Source organism: Apostichopus japonicus, chromosome 22 (genome assembly GCF_037975245.1).
Source record: "Apostichopus japonicus isolate 1M-3 chromosome 22, ASM3797524v1, whole genome shotgun sequence".
NCBI lineage: Eukaryota > Metazoa > Echinodermata > Holothuroidea > Aspidochirotida > Stichopodidae > Apostichopus > Apostichopus japonicus.
In genome coordinates this window covers 823,189-840,667 of record NC_092582.1, presented here as the reverse complement: position 1 = coordinate 840,667, position 17,479 = coordinate 823,189, and the positions used below count along the sequence as shown (strand labels likewise).

Below are 17,479 nucleotides of genomic sequence, written 5' to 3'. Positions count from 1 at the left end.
GTCTTTATTTATTTTCTTGGATACATTTAAGAAATATAACAAAAAATAGTACAAAAGCTAAATTTGTTTGCTTGGGTTTTATTTATGATATCTTAGGTCTAAATAATGGTTATTTACCTAAACTACAAAAATAAATTAAATGTAAAGTTTTAGTTATGAAATATTCCAAAAATTAAAGTTGCAATTCCGGTGCCGACGATTTGATATGCAAACTCTATAAATGTGGTCAAGTTTACCAGAAATTTCTAATTTGACCATAACTAATTTATTTTGTGTCCTAAAAATTTAAGGATTGAAACATTTATTTTTATAGTTTTATTTAGTTTTAATTTAGTTTTTATTTAGATTCATACCTTTAAGTGAAACCCATGTGCAGCAGTTGCTGCAAATATAATAATAACCAGAACCAATTATGACAGGGCAAGTTCGTTTATCCTACAGATATCGATATAAAGAATATTAAAATGTAAAACTAAAATTGTACTTCAAGAAAAAATAATGGCAAAGGCCACTTGGAAAGTGACCAACAATGAACGGATGCTGGCATAGGCCACTTGGAAAGTGACCGACAATGGACGGATACTGGCAAAGGCCATTTGGAAAGTGACCGACAATGGACGGATACTGGCATAGGCCAATTGAAAAGTGACCGACACTGGACGAATACTGGAAAAGGCCACTTGGAAAGTGACCGACAATGAACGGATTACAATTGACGGATAACAGATTACACTCAACTTATGTACAGAGAAGGCAAGTTCCTAAATAAAAAATAATGTATATTAACAACTGGAATATTTTTATATAGTGTCCTAAAAATCTAAGGCTTGAAACATTAATTGTTATGTTTTAATTTAAATTCATACTTTTAAGTGAAACCCATGTGCAGCAGTTGTAGCAAATATAATAATAACCCGAACCAATTATGACAGGGCAAGTTCTTTATTATACAGATATTGGTATAACGAAATTTAAAATATTAAACTAAATTGTACTTAAAGAAAAAATAATGGCAAAGGCCACTTGGAAAGTGACCAACAATGAACGGATGCTGGCATAGGCGACTTGGAAAGTGACCGACAATGGACGGATACTGGCAAAGGCCACTTGGAAAGTGACCGACAATGGACAAATACTGGAAAAGGCCATTTGGCCAAGCCCTTCTTCCAAGCTCCAGCCTCTTGTCACCCCAACATTTTTTATACTCCCAACCTCTCCACCTACCCTTCAGGGTTTTCATTTCTGCTGCTTATTCCCAACCCCATCTCTTACCAGCCCACACCATTCTGACACTCGTTTCTCATAACTGAACCATTTTTGGAAACTGACTGACCCGACAATGGATGGATTACAATTCAGAATTGTACCAAACTAAGTTATAATACCGATAGTACTGGTGTTTAAATAAACAAAACAATTGTTTACATGACACAACATCAAAATGAAAATACAGCATACAAATAAACACTTGCAACACCACTCTAAAAAGCTACTTAGGAGAAATTAATTTAATGTTAGATGCCAAGATACGCAATGGTGCCTTTACTGACGTAGCAGGAATCACTCCATATAAAAAGGCAGCTAAGAATTCACAGAATTGATGAAGTGCCAAAGCATAATGCACATTAAATGTGTAATGTGCTTTAAATAATCTATCCACTTGTTACTTGTTCCTGCAGGAATTGGAATTCTATCCGCCAAAAATAAAGAACTGTGACGGATTTTGGGCAGGTCCGAGTGAAAGTATGCACAGTTGTACATACTTTTCATCTATTCCGGCAGCGGTAGCATCAATGCTGGTGTCAAGCTAGAAAGAAATGACAAAAAATATGTATATTTTACTCCATACTATTAAATTAACATCTGAACATTAGGCAAACTGCCAATCTAAATATTCCATGAGACTTCCAGTTTATTCATACGAGAATAAAATTTTACATAAACTAAACTTCTTACATGATCTCCCTAGAATGTCACTAAAAATTCACAAACCTTTGACAGACAACTTTACAAAATTTGGTTATTACAAACCCTGGACAGACTGGCAGAGTGTACCTTCAGTATCAATAATTGTACATCTCAGACACCTGAAGGGTTCATAAGTCAACCGTTTTTCCATCTCTATCTTTGTTATTCCTTACTAAAAATGGCATATATATTGGTTGGCTTTACATTTAAAAATATTATGTCACTTTACTACAATTGTGACCACAATGGGCATTCTCCCCCAAACACCCCTATTAAATTCCCTTTTTGCCGGTTTTCCGCCTTGCTCCACGTTCTTGTCAGTATCGCTGCCAATCAGACAGTGCTGAATAAATTATTCCTGCTTTACATTGCCATAATAAGTGTTTTTTCCTACTCTATACAAGTCACTTCCATTGAGCCATGATGATTATAGAGCCAGTGCCTATACCATTCAGTAGCGCCAATGGAAAAGAGCCATAAGACCCAGTGGATATGATGCTAACCTTAATATACACCAGACAAACTTTTTTCCACATAAAAAGCCAATTTTTGTTTAGCCAAGCAAATTTTGTAAAACCAAAACTTTTCCACTAAACGCAGGGGTGTTTATATAGCATTGAGCAAGGGAATAAACGGTATATTGTCATAAAATACTCACAGGTTTGTTCTGAAGGAAGTACAACAGTGCCCCTGCTCTGCTAGTGGACTGCTGCTTCTGCTTTAACATAGTCACTGACCTGTGCAGTATATATATAAATGTATATAAAGCACACATATCCTCTGAAAAGAAAATTGAGTTTGAAGTTTTAAACATAACCTCCAAGGCATAGTATGTGGCTAATTAAATGCAATAAATCATAGAACAAGTAAATGTGAACAAATGGCACATTCCATAAATAACCTTTTTGAATATAATCCAGATAAGTTATACATCCAAATAAATAATTCTGTATTTTCACAAACTATAAAGTTATTGATAAATTGATTTTTTAAAGTTATGGTTCATTGAATTTTGGATGACAATCTGCTCAAATTAAATTGTGTCATATTTCTAATCGTAAACAGGAAAAAATGTTTATAGTACTTTAAGTGCTTGATTTCAAAGAATATTCACAGAAAATTTAACTATGATGTTAATTATTGCCTATATGGTAATAAGAAAAAATAAGAACAATTAAGTTTTCGGTCTTAATTTTAAACCTTTATCTATCAAGCTGCCACAATTTGCCCAAATTGAGAAAAAGAATAAAATTTAGAACTTTCCAGCCTCTTACCAAGGGGTAATGCCCAAAACGTTATTGATTGGTTAGCTAGAAAAAGGCATACAAAGAAAACTTTGAAATATGATAGCTATACTAATTTAACTTACTACTATCAGTTTCCTCAAAAGCATCAATCATATTTGCGATAGCTGGTGAGGTTTTCTTTCTCACTTCTATGATGCGTTCTCTATATCCATCCCACTTTGTGATGAAGTTATCCCTGGATTCGGCAAACATTAATCGAAACTCCTCATTTATCTGAAAGAAATGTAAACATTTTATTACTGCAAATCAGAATGCTAGGAGATTTTTCTAGTATCACAATTATGAAACTTACTACATCAGATCTGAATTTTGCTTCTTCAGTTATCTTTTGACTGAAAAGAAGGTTATGATTATTAGAAATGCTTGATATAGCGCATTATACGTAAACCGGTCTCAATGCCCTTTACAATGGAAAAATGCGAAGCTAGCCTACAGATAACATACTTAACTGGCTGCAAAGCACATCTACCTGCAATAAAGCTACTGAAAAATCGCTGGCACAGGATTCAAACCTGCAACCTTCAGCATCTCAGTCTGGTGCTCTACCAACTGAGCTAACCCGTAAAAGGGCCAGCGGCCTGTCATGGACGGTTTGATTACCCACGCCCCACTGGCTTGAATTAGCCAATAATGTCCAACACTCCTATTTTAGATGGGTATGGAAATGTGTTATTATTTTTGTTTGCTACTAATAGATGTGTTAGGCATTTATCTGAAACATATTCAAAGAAAAAGAAAGCATTTTCAGTACTTTTCTTTTAAATTACAATTAAAGAAGTGAAAAATCTAGTATTTCTCCATTGACTGTAATGATAAGTGACCCCACGAAGTGACCAAGTAGAAACCATACTGAGCCCTATAGCACCAGTGCCTAACGGCCGGGTAAATAGCCAATGCCTTTTCACTTAGGCTAAGTAAACTTGTATGCGCAGCCTGCAGGGTAGGAATAAATTTTCTTCAAAAAAAAAATCATTTATTAAGGACTAACGTTAGGGGCCTAACGTTAGGCTAAGCCTTGTTTTTTTCGTTTTAACCGGTACCTATTAATTTCAGTTGGCACACTATGAATAGGCTTGCCTAATTTAGTAATAATTAGTAAAATATCACTAGGCCTAGGCCAACACTAAATTACTCGTAACCAGTGACACAATAGACGTACATGTACGACAGTCTGACAGTACAGTGTATACCGGGCCATAGTATAACTATACTAGGCTATAGCCAACTGTACTACTACTGTACTAGGCATAGCATTGTTCATGTTAACGCTATGACTGCGTATGAGTATGAATCGATTAAAAACGGCCTGTTTTAATATTACCTTCGAGCAATGATATTACTTCTTCTGCATATCCTTTACCTGCCAAACACGTTCTCAATGTTTCTGCCATTCTTATACCCTCGTGGAAAGCTTAAAAAGGTTAGTTTTTACACATAAAACGAAGCGTAAATTCTCTCGGTATTCAAGGTAAGTTCAGCTAAGATGGCGAGTCGTTTCAACGTTCGTACGTACCTACGTACGCGGCCGGGCATATGTAGATTAGGATACGTCATTAATTTGGACAGACCGGATTGGTTTAACTGTTCAGTCTTCGCATGGACTGAAATTAAAATGAGCACGTGACAAAATACAATGATTTTATTGGGTATTGCATTCAGTCTATTGTAGGCTGAATTACGTTCGGAAACAATTCCAGTCTTAGCGTCTGGAAATCGGTCTTATGGACTGAAATAAATTTCAGTCGAACCTTAGACTGAATTTTTCAGTCTTCAAATTTAAGAGAGTAGTTCCAAAGCACGTTTTCGCACACATTTAACCAAACTAAACATTTGACATCCTTTGATCACATGACCTTTGGCGTTTAAAATCGAGTAATGTACTGTAGTAAGATAGGTTTGTCCATATTGTTACTTTGGTATAGGTGTTAAGGCCAAAATGTTTTTTTTTGTTATACTACTTTGGACTCTCATCTTAAGCCCTATGACGGCATTAGTAACGCATGTTCTACAACCTATCGAGGCACTCACCCAACAAGTTCGAAGTTCATCGGCTTTAAAGTTAATGAGTAGTTTACGAAACACGTTTTCTGTATGAATAAATTCGCTGCAATATTGCTGAGTCTGATATATCACATAGGTGTGTGCATTTTCGTACACACGTAATGGCTAAAATGATGTTTTTGGTTACTTGACCCATGACATTTAACGCAATGACGTCATAAGTCACAGAGGCGGATCATCCAATGCCCATGTCCACACCCACCAAATTTGAAGTCAATCAGAAAGATATTGTTTAGAAGTTCGTGACACACCTTTTTTTGTTCACTCAGATACCCCAACACACCCAAATTAGTTATGTCGTCACGCCCGTAGAGAGGATGATATATTGGTTGGTTTAGCCTATTGAGGCTGCCATAGCAACAATTTCTATGGAAATGTTGATTTCCCTAAGTAACATAAGTGCAACATACATTAGTACGCTATAGATTAGAACATCATAGTACTGGCGGTATCATTAGTACATCATTCACAATAAATCATACATGGGAACAGCATAGTTCTGGTAGTATCATTATAACATCATACATCATACATTGGTACACCATTATACTGGAAGTATCATTATTACACCATAAATCATACATTAGTACAGCAAAGTACTGGCGGTATCCTTAGTACATCATACATCATATATTAGTACAGCATAATACTGATAGTATCATTAGTAGATCATACATCACGCATCGTACATACCTACATCATAGTACTAGTAGTACCATCGGTACATCATTCATCATACATTAGTACATTATTGTATTGGTATTATGATTAGTACATCATATTATACACTATTACATCATAGTACTGGCAGTATCATTATGACATCATAAATCATACATTAGTACGTCATAGTTCTGACGGTATCATTATTACATCATACATTAGTGCATCCTATTACTAGCGGTATCGTTAGTACATCATACATTATTACAACATTGTACATGCAGTACTATTAGAACATCATACATTAGTACATCATAATACTGGCGATATCGTTAGTAAATAATACATCATACATTAGAACATCATAGTACTGGTAGTATCATTAGTATACATTATAAATCATACATCAGTACATCATTGTACTGGCGGTATCATTAGTACATCATACATCATACTTTAGTACATCATATATCATATATTAGTACGTCATAGTAATGGCATTACCAGTTTACTAATTAATGATGAAACAAAAGTGTGAGGTAGAGGGTGGGTTGGGGAGGGGAGAATGAATACAAAACATGGTAGGTTATGATTCGTTCAAAGATCTCTATTCTATAAAGTATACGTGCCTCCTGAATTTCTTGCAGCAATTGCATCTGGGTTTGTAATGTTAGGGAAAGGGCCACTTGCATATTGTCATCACAGTATGAATACAACCTTGACCTTTGCTAGTTGACATTCCGCCTAACATATATAAATTAGTTACTTATGTTAAAAACAAAAGTTCTTGAGATTCTAGCTATTGTGAATCATGACAATATCGTGTTGGAATGATATTAATGAGAAATGAACACACAACTGGTGGGCAACAACTTTATGTGACACAAGCGCTATTCTAAGAGAGACATCTGCCTATAACATGAATTGAACACCGCCAAAAAAAATCTTGGTGAAAGTTTATGATGAATGATATTATATAACTGCATATTCATTAACATTGAATGGGAGTCGGTATGATTGGTTAGTTAGAATGATACGAGTGTAATGGCGTTCATGGCGTTCATGGCGCCAACATGTCTAAGTGATCATATCAGACACTTCCGCTGCCCTGGATTCACTGACATTAGGTATTAACCTCAGTTTCGGTCCGGAAGTCTAATGTTTTGAAAGGAAAACATCACGTGGGCAGTTGCTCAAAGCAATGAACTCACGGATAGGGACCTAACACTGTGTGTGTATGGTTTAATACTATAAAATAATAACATACAATCTATGACTGCGAACGCATCATTTGTTTATTTATTTTTTTTTAATTTCTTAAGTAACATGCATTTATTGCTTTATAATACCTAATACTGTGAGAATATAAGTCGATGAGATATAAATATCAAATGAATGAAGTTATGTTTCTTCCAGATGAAGCGTGTTTAAGGAACGAGGAAGGGATTGCAAGACAAAATAGATACTGTACGAAAACCTGTACAAGTCACAATGATTGCCTCCGTAATCGACCATGCGTATGTGACGGTGCCTGTGGACTTTCATGCATTCCGACTGGTATGTTGCGACGTGGATGATTGTTGAATCGAGAAAAGTTTTGAACAATGCTAGACGTACTAACAAATAGATAACGTAAAGGTATGGATAGTATGCAGTATGTCGTGGAGGTTATTCGGTATTGGTTCCACCCTCTAGCAATGTTAAAAGTATATCACAAGTGTCTTTTCCAAAATTATTCTTTGGAAATGCACACGAATTTTCATAAGTACACAAAATAAACTAGTGGAGATATATTTGTTAAGCGGTGCACACAAACGTATTTGTTGAAGTGTGAACATGAAGGATCATGATTTGAATAGCTTCTATTTAAATATTTTGGAGGTTACACCAGTACCCTTTAACTCAGATTGATTGTCCTGTATTAGGAGTGGCTGTTTAAAACCAACAGAATATGTGTATCTGGTGTTCTAAACATTAAATTGCAGTGCGTCGTGTACATGATTCCGACATTGTTACTTTGTGGCATGAAATTTAATGATAATATACGTAGGCCTAACCGTCGATCAAAATATTCAACACTTGAGTTTCTTATAAAAAAGTGCACTAGGCGATCAGTTTTTTTTTTTCTAACAAGGGATACAGTGTTTCATCTAGAGCGAAGGATAGTCATTGAAGTAGATACTGAAACACATAATTTGTGAACATTTCTAGTAATACTGTGCGTTTCGAAAAAGGAAATACATGAAACTGTTCATTCTCGAGAAATGGAACTTCATTTAAGTTGCTTATCTGACAAACCATGAAAATGAGAAGGTTTCACCAACTATACAAAATACAAAACAAGGCCACCAGGCAGTTATTTTTATGACAACGAATGTGGGCGAATTCCCAAGGGCTTATGGATTACATCATAACGACGGGTGGCTTCCAATTCGACATTTTAACCCAAATTTGAAATCTAAAACTAACCTGAATAGTAAGCATATGGTACACCGGTGACAAAGTCACTTTTTAGTTTTGCACATTCATTACTACATTACTATAACGAACATATATGCGTGAGCTAGCTCTTATAATGAGAATAGTTTATTCAAAATGCTTTCAAACTTTTACCGTTCTAACGCCGTTTCCGTTAGCTAAAACAACTATTAATGTCAGTTTCCGGTGGAACATCAAAACATGAAAAACAACATAACATCAAACATTATCTAATGTTTTTTTTTTCTCTACGCACTTTGTCACTTTAACATTAAATTGAATGTTTAAAGTGTGCTACTTTTCACACTCAACATTTTTAATTCGCTTAAACAGTAAACTACGACATATCTAGTGTTAGTTTGTAAGTAAATAATCAGGGTGCAATGTAATCCAAATTTCTCTCCAAATATTTGCAGACAGAGAGAATTATTGTCCTGCATTGCCGATACGAGGCCATAACTTTACCTTGACGATCTTACCAGAGTCGAGGAATTTTGGAAGCATTGCAACCTACGAGTGCAGGAGAAACTACGAACGGGTTAGAGGTGATGAGGTGCGAACATGCCTGGGCAACGGTGACTGGAGTGGGTCACCTGCATTGTGCCTACCAAAAGGTTAGTCATCGTTTTGTCTTTCTAGAACGGTCTTGCATATTCATTTTCACCTAAGACATTATGAAGAATATGTATAAATGTTGGCTGTGACTTCAACCCTCGCAGTCCAGCCTAGCCAAGACCGGCTATAGATTTCAAACACGAGAGTATAGTTTTAGTAGTCCCCAAATTTATGTGAGAGTTTGCGGGTAGTTGGGATATAAGAATATCTATAAGGAGTGCGCAAACTTTGCCTTGAATGCAATAGTGTATCAAATGATTGTGAATCTACAACAGTGTTAAACGCTGTCTAAACGTTCCAAATACTATATTTTGTTAGATCGATGTGGGCCACCACCAGAAGTTTCAAATGCTCGACCAAGCGACAATCGTGAGTTCTATGAAGGGAATGATTTCGTTTCGTACAGTTGTGATCCAGGTTACTATCGTGTTGGAGGAATTCGGCCTGTACTTAACTGCCACCGAGGAAACTGGACTCACCCTGACTTTACTTGCAGACGTAAGCCACTGCGTTTGGGTTTTACTTTTGAGGAAACTTTATTGAAATTAAATACGGACACACGACAAGGTTCAAACGAAGATCTTTATACATTAGATCTACAATGAGTGGCATCTTTATATATAGGGTCATTTGGACTTGGCTAATTTGGCTAATGTCAGTCTGAAAGCAACTGCAACCAGAGGCTGTTAGCTTAGATGCTTGCAGAGATTCATGTGTGTATATGTGGGTCATTCCATATCAAATCACCAGATTTTGGGGTATGTTGTAGTTCGACATTTTTGAAAAATTCCCAAATTTATTTTATGAGTGGACCACCATAAAATAAGCATATTCTGAAAATTTCAGTTGTATTGCTTTACAATTGGCTGATTTAAAATTCTTTAGAATTCCATTTGTCGCCACCATGGCAATTTGGCATTTTCTTGACTTGTGAGGTCTCATTTCTCAGCAATTACACATTCTACTACCTTTCTATTACAGATGCCTATAGAGTCTAACCCATAGAACAGGAAAATAAAAAATTAGGCTACAAAAATATTGTCTTGTGGAGTTAGGTCAACTTAAAAGTGTCAAAATATTTAATTTTTGTACTTTTCACTAAAAAATGTGCTATTTTGAGTAATGAATTTCTCCTAAACCATTGCTTCAGGGTACTTGATTCTTTCAGAGGTTATTATGTCTAGTACAAACATTACAAAATAATGATTACAATGCTTTCCTAGAATATGTTTGGAAGTTGTGCAACTCTAAAGTTGCTATTTCATGCTGCGATTCAGCATGAGGTAGGGGTTTTGATGCCAATTTTTTACCAAAGTAACCATGTTAGAGGTGTCAGGGTTTATACTTTATTAATATGTATAAAGTTCTTACACATTAACAAATTTCAGGGTTCTAGCTGTTCTCAATATTAATTTATGAAGTTGTTAAGTTGCTCCGATGTACAAAAGAGGTCGTTTTTGACGGCCAATAACTCAAAACGCGTCAAATTAAAAAAAATTGATAATTTTTTCTGGAAGAGATATAGTACCACCCTGTTTGTACAAAAAATTTCAGGAGGGTGTTTTGCCTTATTTTGATATGAAAAATCCTCAAAGTTTGGGATTTTTACAAAAAACGTTTTTGCCTGTTTTGATGTTCCATGAGTTTTGACCCTGGGTATTTTACTGTACTTCAAGGTCATTCAATTCAATACTGTTCAGTTTTTAATTTCATAATATAACAAAATACTATTTGCAATGTACTTGTCTGCTCCTGGTTGAATTCATTTAATTAGAAGACTTATAAAATGAATTCCAACCAGTACACACATATGTATGTACAGTGTGTACAGTACATACACTGTACTGAGTGTATATGTACGGAGTGCCATGAGTGCCAGAAGACTATGTTTAAACTAACACTAATATACACACTGTACATATACAATTGGTTGAATTAGAAGACTTTACTATAGAATTAATTTCAACCAGTACATAGATGTATGTACAGTACAAAACTGTACTGGGTGTACATGTACAGTGTGTTAGTGTTGTTTTAACTCGAAATCATTTGTGATTCCTAAAGCCGGATCTCGAAAGAGATACTTTGAACAGACTTTATGTTAATGCAATGGAGGTAAACGACAAAGGCAATCATCGATACAATCAGCGTCCATAGCCTAGTGGTTAGGGTGTCCGCGTACAGAGCGGAAGGCCCGTGGTTCGAATCCCCGGTGGAGGCTGAAAGTTTTTTCACTGTTCTTGATTTTCCAACTCATTACGATTTTCATTTATATATATATATATATATATATATATATATATATATATATATATATATATATATATATATATATTTATGTAAATAGATCATTGGAAGATCATGCACTTTACTATCAATTGACAAGTCGGCAGTCTAAAGGTAAGCCCAGTACTGTTCCTGGAATTGTTGATTTTGTTACCACATGCTTTTGTTATAACCGTTGAATTCTTTCCATTCCTATACAGGCAGAAGCTGTGGAGATCCAGGGTTTCTGTTAAATGGTCGAAGAATAGGAATTAGTTTTTTATTTCTGGATTCTGTTAGATTTGAATGTAATTTGGGCTATCGTCTAGTCGGAAGGGATGTAACACACTGTCAGACTGATCAAGATTGGTCCCACCCCCCACCCATATGTCAAGGTAAACATACAGATGTCGAAACTGCTGATCATATTTATAAAAGTAATTTAAATATTTTTAGGGCTAGTTAAATAATAATTTGCCCATTAATGATATATCTTCAATTACCATCACTAGAAGTTGTGATTTCTGCACTAACGTTGCATGCTTTAGACTTTTAAATGCTAAATACGTTTATATTTTATGCCAGTTATCACTGGCATAAATCATCTATAGCGTTATGAATTGCTAACTAGATGGTATTGTAATTTTGTCAATATCTGCAAGGAATTTATCGGGTTTGATACACTGTTAGTGTACACATGCGTATTAGAGGTTATTCCTGATTGAGGGAACACTGCTGATAGGTTGTACACTGTACACATGTATATATTATAGGTTATTCCTGATTGAGGGAACACTGCTGATAGTTTGCCCGGGTGCTAACGACTGGAAGCCACAACATTATCAGATATCTCTCCGTGATTTTAAAGCACACATGATAAATGTTCGCAAGTTAAACTTCCCGGAAATGACCGGAATCTTCTTTTCTCCATTCTTTGGAAACAAATTAATGTAGTGGGATGGTATAGCCGTCACATAACATCGCTCCTGTTGTATTATGCACGGTGGTGTAATGATAACGTGAACGCACAATTTACTTTATTACGGGTAAATTGGTGTTATGGCATCATATAGAAAAGTCCCAAATACGGCACAATTCTCATTAAATGAATCTCTTGATAAGAGAAGAAAATCACTGACACGATTATTTCCCGTTTTGTTAGTTGCCAGATGCCCATCTCTCCAAAATCCTTTACATGGCCAAAGGATTGGTTATGACTATTCATATGATAGTGAAGTGGCTTTCCGATGCAATCTTGGTTACATCCTAGAAGGTGCCAACGAAATAAGGTGCCTGGCAACCGGGAGTTGGTCGGCAGCACCGCCAACATGCAGAGGTGAGAACATATAGTTTGTTATCGCGATGCCAATAAAAAAATGTCTTCGCATTTTCAGTTATTTGAAAAACACAAAATCTTAGTCTTTTTTTGTCATATTAAAAATGTAAGCAATTATTCTCACATTTACCGTAAATGCCCGTTATAATGGGCGTTCTGTTTTCTTCGGAATGCTTATCTCTGCGACATGAACGAGGGTTAAGTAATATCTTAGAAGCACCTGTGAGCACGACACATGACCCTTCAAGGTTGGTGCGTTTCCCCACTGTGGAATGATAGTTCCAGATCATGTTAAATTCTACTGGTTTGTGATGCATCCAAGGAACCCACTTACTGGTGTGCCTGGTAGTCTTTTATACTAAGTTAGTCAGTCACTTAAAATGTTGAGCCTCGGTTGAACTACGTGCTATCAAAATACAACTTACATTGATAGCAGTGTATTATGAATGATCTCAACACATTTCAAGTTAATTTGGGGCCTTAAAGTCGTCCTTTAAGAAGAAGTATGATGTTTTTGCAAAACAAAGAGGTTTTGACACATGCATAAACCATGCAATATCCAAGGCAGCTTTGTGAGAACGACTTCAGTCGCATTTCTGCCACACAAAAAGGAAAAATAAACGAAAAGCGTTTCATCTAATTTTAGATATAATTTATGCCTTAAATGTCTTAAATGCATCATCATCATCATCGTCTTCCCTATCGTATCTAAATAACTAGCCATTGTAACGTCTAAGAGCATAATTAACCATGTTTTTACGTATTTTGGTCACGCTTTTGAAGATTGTCGGTAATTTTATTAGTTACTTATGAAGTACATTTTACACAGTATTGGCGCAGTTTCCATACCTATTACCAGCAGTCTACTTAATAGAATGTAATGCAGTTCAAGTTGCGTTGCCTCTAATAGTAATATTTGTTTAAATACAAACAAAACAAGTACTACTAAATACAAAGATCTTGAAGATCCAAAACATTTTGTTTATTTTTTCCATTGAACAAATACATTTAACAATTGCGCTTATATTATGAAGCTACTGTAACATGAAACTTTTTCTGGAATTGCAAATGATTTACAAATATTCACTTTTAGGGAAAGGTTAGCACACTGTCATTTGGGAACGTTTTTCGTTGCTGGGGTAAAATCATGAAATTTCAAGAAGTGCGTAATAATAGGTATATTCTCATAACAGGAACTTTGACTGTATAGGATTATAAGTATTGTTATAAACTTACTGTACGTTTACTAACCACCACCGTGAAAATATTTTACCTCAATGAGGCACTGACTGTTGTTGTTATTTTAATGTTTCCTCCATTAGCTTGCAATTTATACTACATGAAACTATTGTTAATGGTAGGAATGTTAAAAACAGCTCTACTGTGTGAAACAATCAAATGGTTAAGGCACAGCTAAAGTGCAGGAAACCAAATTGTGTTGATGGTAGGGACAGCTATACTGTATGAAACCATCTCTTGTTAATAGTACAGACAGTTACACTGTATAAAAGCATCTCGTTTTAATAGTAGGGACAGTTATACTGCATGAAACCATCTATTTTTAATAGTAGGTACAGTTACACTGTATGAAACAATCTATTGTTAATAGTAGGGACAGCTATACTGCATGAAACAATCTCTTGTTAATACTAGGGACAGCTATACTGCATGAAACCATCTATTGTTAACACTGGCGGATCCAAGGGGGGCCAAGGGGGGCCATGCCCCCCCCAAAGGTGAGCCAAAAAGTGTTTCCGTACATCCGCTAAATCATATGATTGGAAATTTAAAAAATCGAGAGGAATAGCAGTGGTAGACTAGTCTAAACCTTTTCATTTTCTGGTTTAAAATTAAATGCAGAGCTCCCAACTGACCCGCAATTCGCGGGAATTAGACCCGCATTCTAACACCCAAACCCGCTGACCCGCACAAGCGTCCGAAAAAACCGCATTGTAATTGTCAAGTATACATAAACAAATTTGCATCAAATTTTGACTTAGCAACCATCATTTCTTTAGCATTTAGCATAATAGAGTATAAAACCTCCTTTACAGCATCATTTGAACCTCAAATTAGCCTATATTTCTTTTCATTGGGGCGAGCAGTGAACATTTTCATGCCACGGGAAAGAATGAATTATCACCTACTATTCAATTTATTGATGTTACACACAAAAAATGCATATTTCTCAGAAAATTTTGGGTGACAAAAGCCTTTCTAAGTGCCACCATTTTACATGTAGGCATCACCAGGATTCCAAAAAAAATCAAAAGGGGAGGGGGGCACCCCCTCCCCTTAGACCCCTCCCCCATATCACTCTAATGCCACTTTGGCCCCTCCCAAACAAAGGCCCTGGATCCGCCAGTGATTGTTAATGGTATGGACAGCTAGAGTGAATGAAACAATATATTGCTAATAGTAGAGGCGGCGAATAGAACACCCGAACCGAATTGTACAGTTGCTTATAATAGCGATTTCGGCTTGAATATGTTGCGCATTTATATGCATCTGTGTTATAACATGATAACACGTGTTATTCTAGAGGCACATTTTATTGCGGCCTGTGTTAAAAATATATAAAAATACAAAAATATAAAAAGAAATATAAAATATTAAAATATTTTATATCATATAAAAATAAAAAAAAATAAAAAAATATATATATATAATACCACTACGATTTACTGTATTGTATCTTTAACATATCAAGCTCTCGCATGCTCCCAAAACATAACACGTGTTAGTGTGTTATAACACCCTTGCATAAAAATGCATAATATGCTACACGTTCAGAACAAATATAAGCTCACACCTTTTCGGCTTGGGTGAATAGAAAGGGGTTGCCTTTACTTTCTGGCTGTTCTGGATGTTTCTATTGAGCTCATATATCAGTTAGTAGTGTAGTGGCTTGAATTGTGGTCTTTATTGGATGTGTGTTCTACTTTATAACATTTACCTATTTTAACGAAGAAACACCGTCAGACATTCATGTCAGTTTGCAGTGCTCATCGACCTGTTAACTTAACAGTTGATACCACAAACACTTACAAAAAAGAGAGAGGGAGAGAAAACAACTAATTAACATTTCTTGTTCTGTTGTATAGAAATAAGGTGTCCAGCTCCAGACGTACGATCGAATGTTCGCTCCGATCAATCCTTACCCGAATATCCTTATCAGAGTACCATGCGTTTTTACTGTGAAGATGGATATGTGTTGAGAGGCCCAAACGAGATAACATGTAACTCGAATGAGCAATGGTCTAGCATCCCTCCGATTTGCGTTGGTGAGTTCTTTAAAACACAAAAGTACAAACATGGCATTGCAATATCATTAAAGCTATTGACGTAAATTAGACATATACATGCTGCAATGGAATTCCTTATATTTATAAGGTTTAAGAACTGGCCAATGTTTATTGGTCATATATACATTTTATTGTTGTTTTAACACTTTAATGAAAATTTAAGGGTATAGTTTGTATACATTGGGTTCATAAAAAGAATTTGTTAAGCAATCATGATATGTTTGACCTTTACATCGTCGCATGAAGTGCTGGATATATTAATGTGACTTTGTTGAATAATGAAAAACAATTTGGGATCATCGATAATGTTCTTTTTGATACTGTATGCTTTCTAAATCTACTTAGTGGAGAAACACGAAAATGTTCGTCCAAGTAGAGCTATCTGGATGGAAAATGCACATTGTTGTTACATGGAAAGTTTAGACAAATATAGAACCCTACTTGGTGTGTTAATTAATTACGTCACACGTTGTCCAGTGGATTTTTTTTAATACGAAAGTATGAAATGCTATTGTCATAACAGCTACAAAGCTTGGTTAAAGTTTACTCCGTTCTTGTTTACTTTCTTGAAGTAAACATTTTACATTAAACACGTTTCTTGACAAAAAAGTGGGTCTAGTTTCTATTTTCGTCGGAACATTTTGTGCATCTTGATGAATATTTTATTGAAACAACTTTAAGCCTTAATCATCTGAATGGTGAATATGACAGGGCGGGTACGTCATGAAACAGTGATGTCATAATATTTGAATGTTAATAGTAGCCATTGCCTACAGGCGCGTAGCGAGGAATTTGCCAAAGGAAGGGCGAAGCTTGTAGACAAATTATATAAGCGTAGCGACACTATGAGTTCGCGCTAAGCGTAAAAGATAATTTTGGCCGAAAATGTCTCCCAGATCACTGGAAATAGCACTTCACACGCCTTTTATGTTGCATCTAAGTATTTTCTACTTTAAAAGCAATATCACAAGCAATATCATTAACAAATACAAAATGCCAGATATCACCATTAGTATGTATAGATGGGGAATGGATGCCACCTCCAGAATCGCTCTGTCTTCGTAAGTACACTAAGAGAATAACAGAGTTTAACATTCTGTGATTAGCCTAAGTATACAGAATAATATTATTGTGCGTATAAACCTGATCCAGGCATGTAACTATACATCGCATTACATGCATCGTAGATAAAAGACCTCGTTACTTTTCATGCTCTTCTTTCAACATTTTTGGCGAATAATCACTAACATCTTCGGGACTATCAGATATTTCTGATTTCTTTCTTAGTTTGATATTAGAATAGAGAGTATACATATCAAACTCATGAAGTAACAAGGGGTATTTCACATCTCGGTTTCAATGATTTAGTAAACATTATTCCTTTGATCTCTCCTTTGGTCGGTTGTTTAATCCAAGTCACTCAAGACGCAGGTATTTCAGTGAATTACAGTCATCCTGATGGTATATCATGTACTAACATC

The 17,479-nt window shown here is 35.6% G+C and overlaps 1 protein-coding gene and 1 long non-coding RNA gene across 18 annotated transcripts in view; one reads left to right on the top strand and one right to left on the bottom strand.

Annotated features, from left to right (window-relative positions):
* Nucleotides 1–17,479, top strand: part of LOC139964060 (sushi, von Willebrand factor type A, EGF and pentraxin domain-containing protein 1-like) — a 495,975-nt gene that overhangs the window by 181,683 nt on the left and 296,813 nt on the right. The gene's annotated exons all lie outside the window — the stretch shown is intronic.
* LOC139964073 (uncharacterized) lies at nucleotides 15–4,999 on the bottom strand. Its single transcript, XR_011791820.1, has 4 exons — nucleotides 4,597–4,999; nucleotides 3,338–3,488; nucleotides 2,627–2,748; nucleotides 15–1,807 (listed from the first exon to the last, which is right to left on the bottom strand). It is a non-coding gene; the product is annotated as an uncharacterized lncRNA (long non-coding RNA).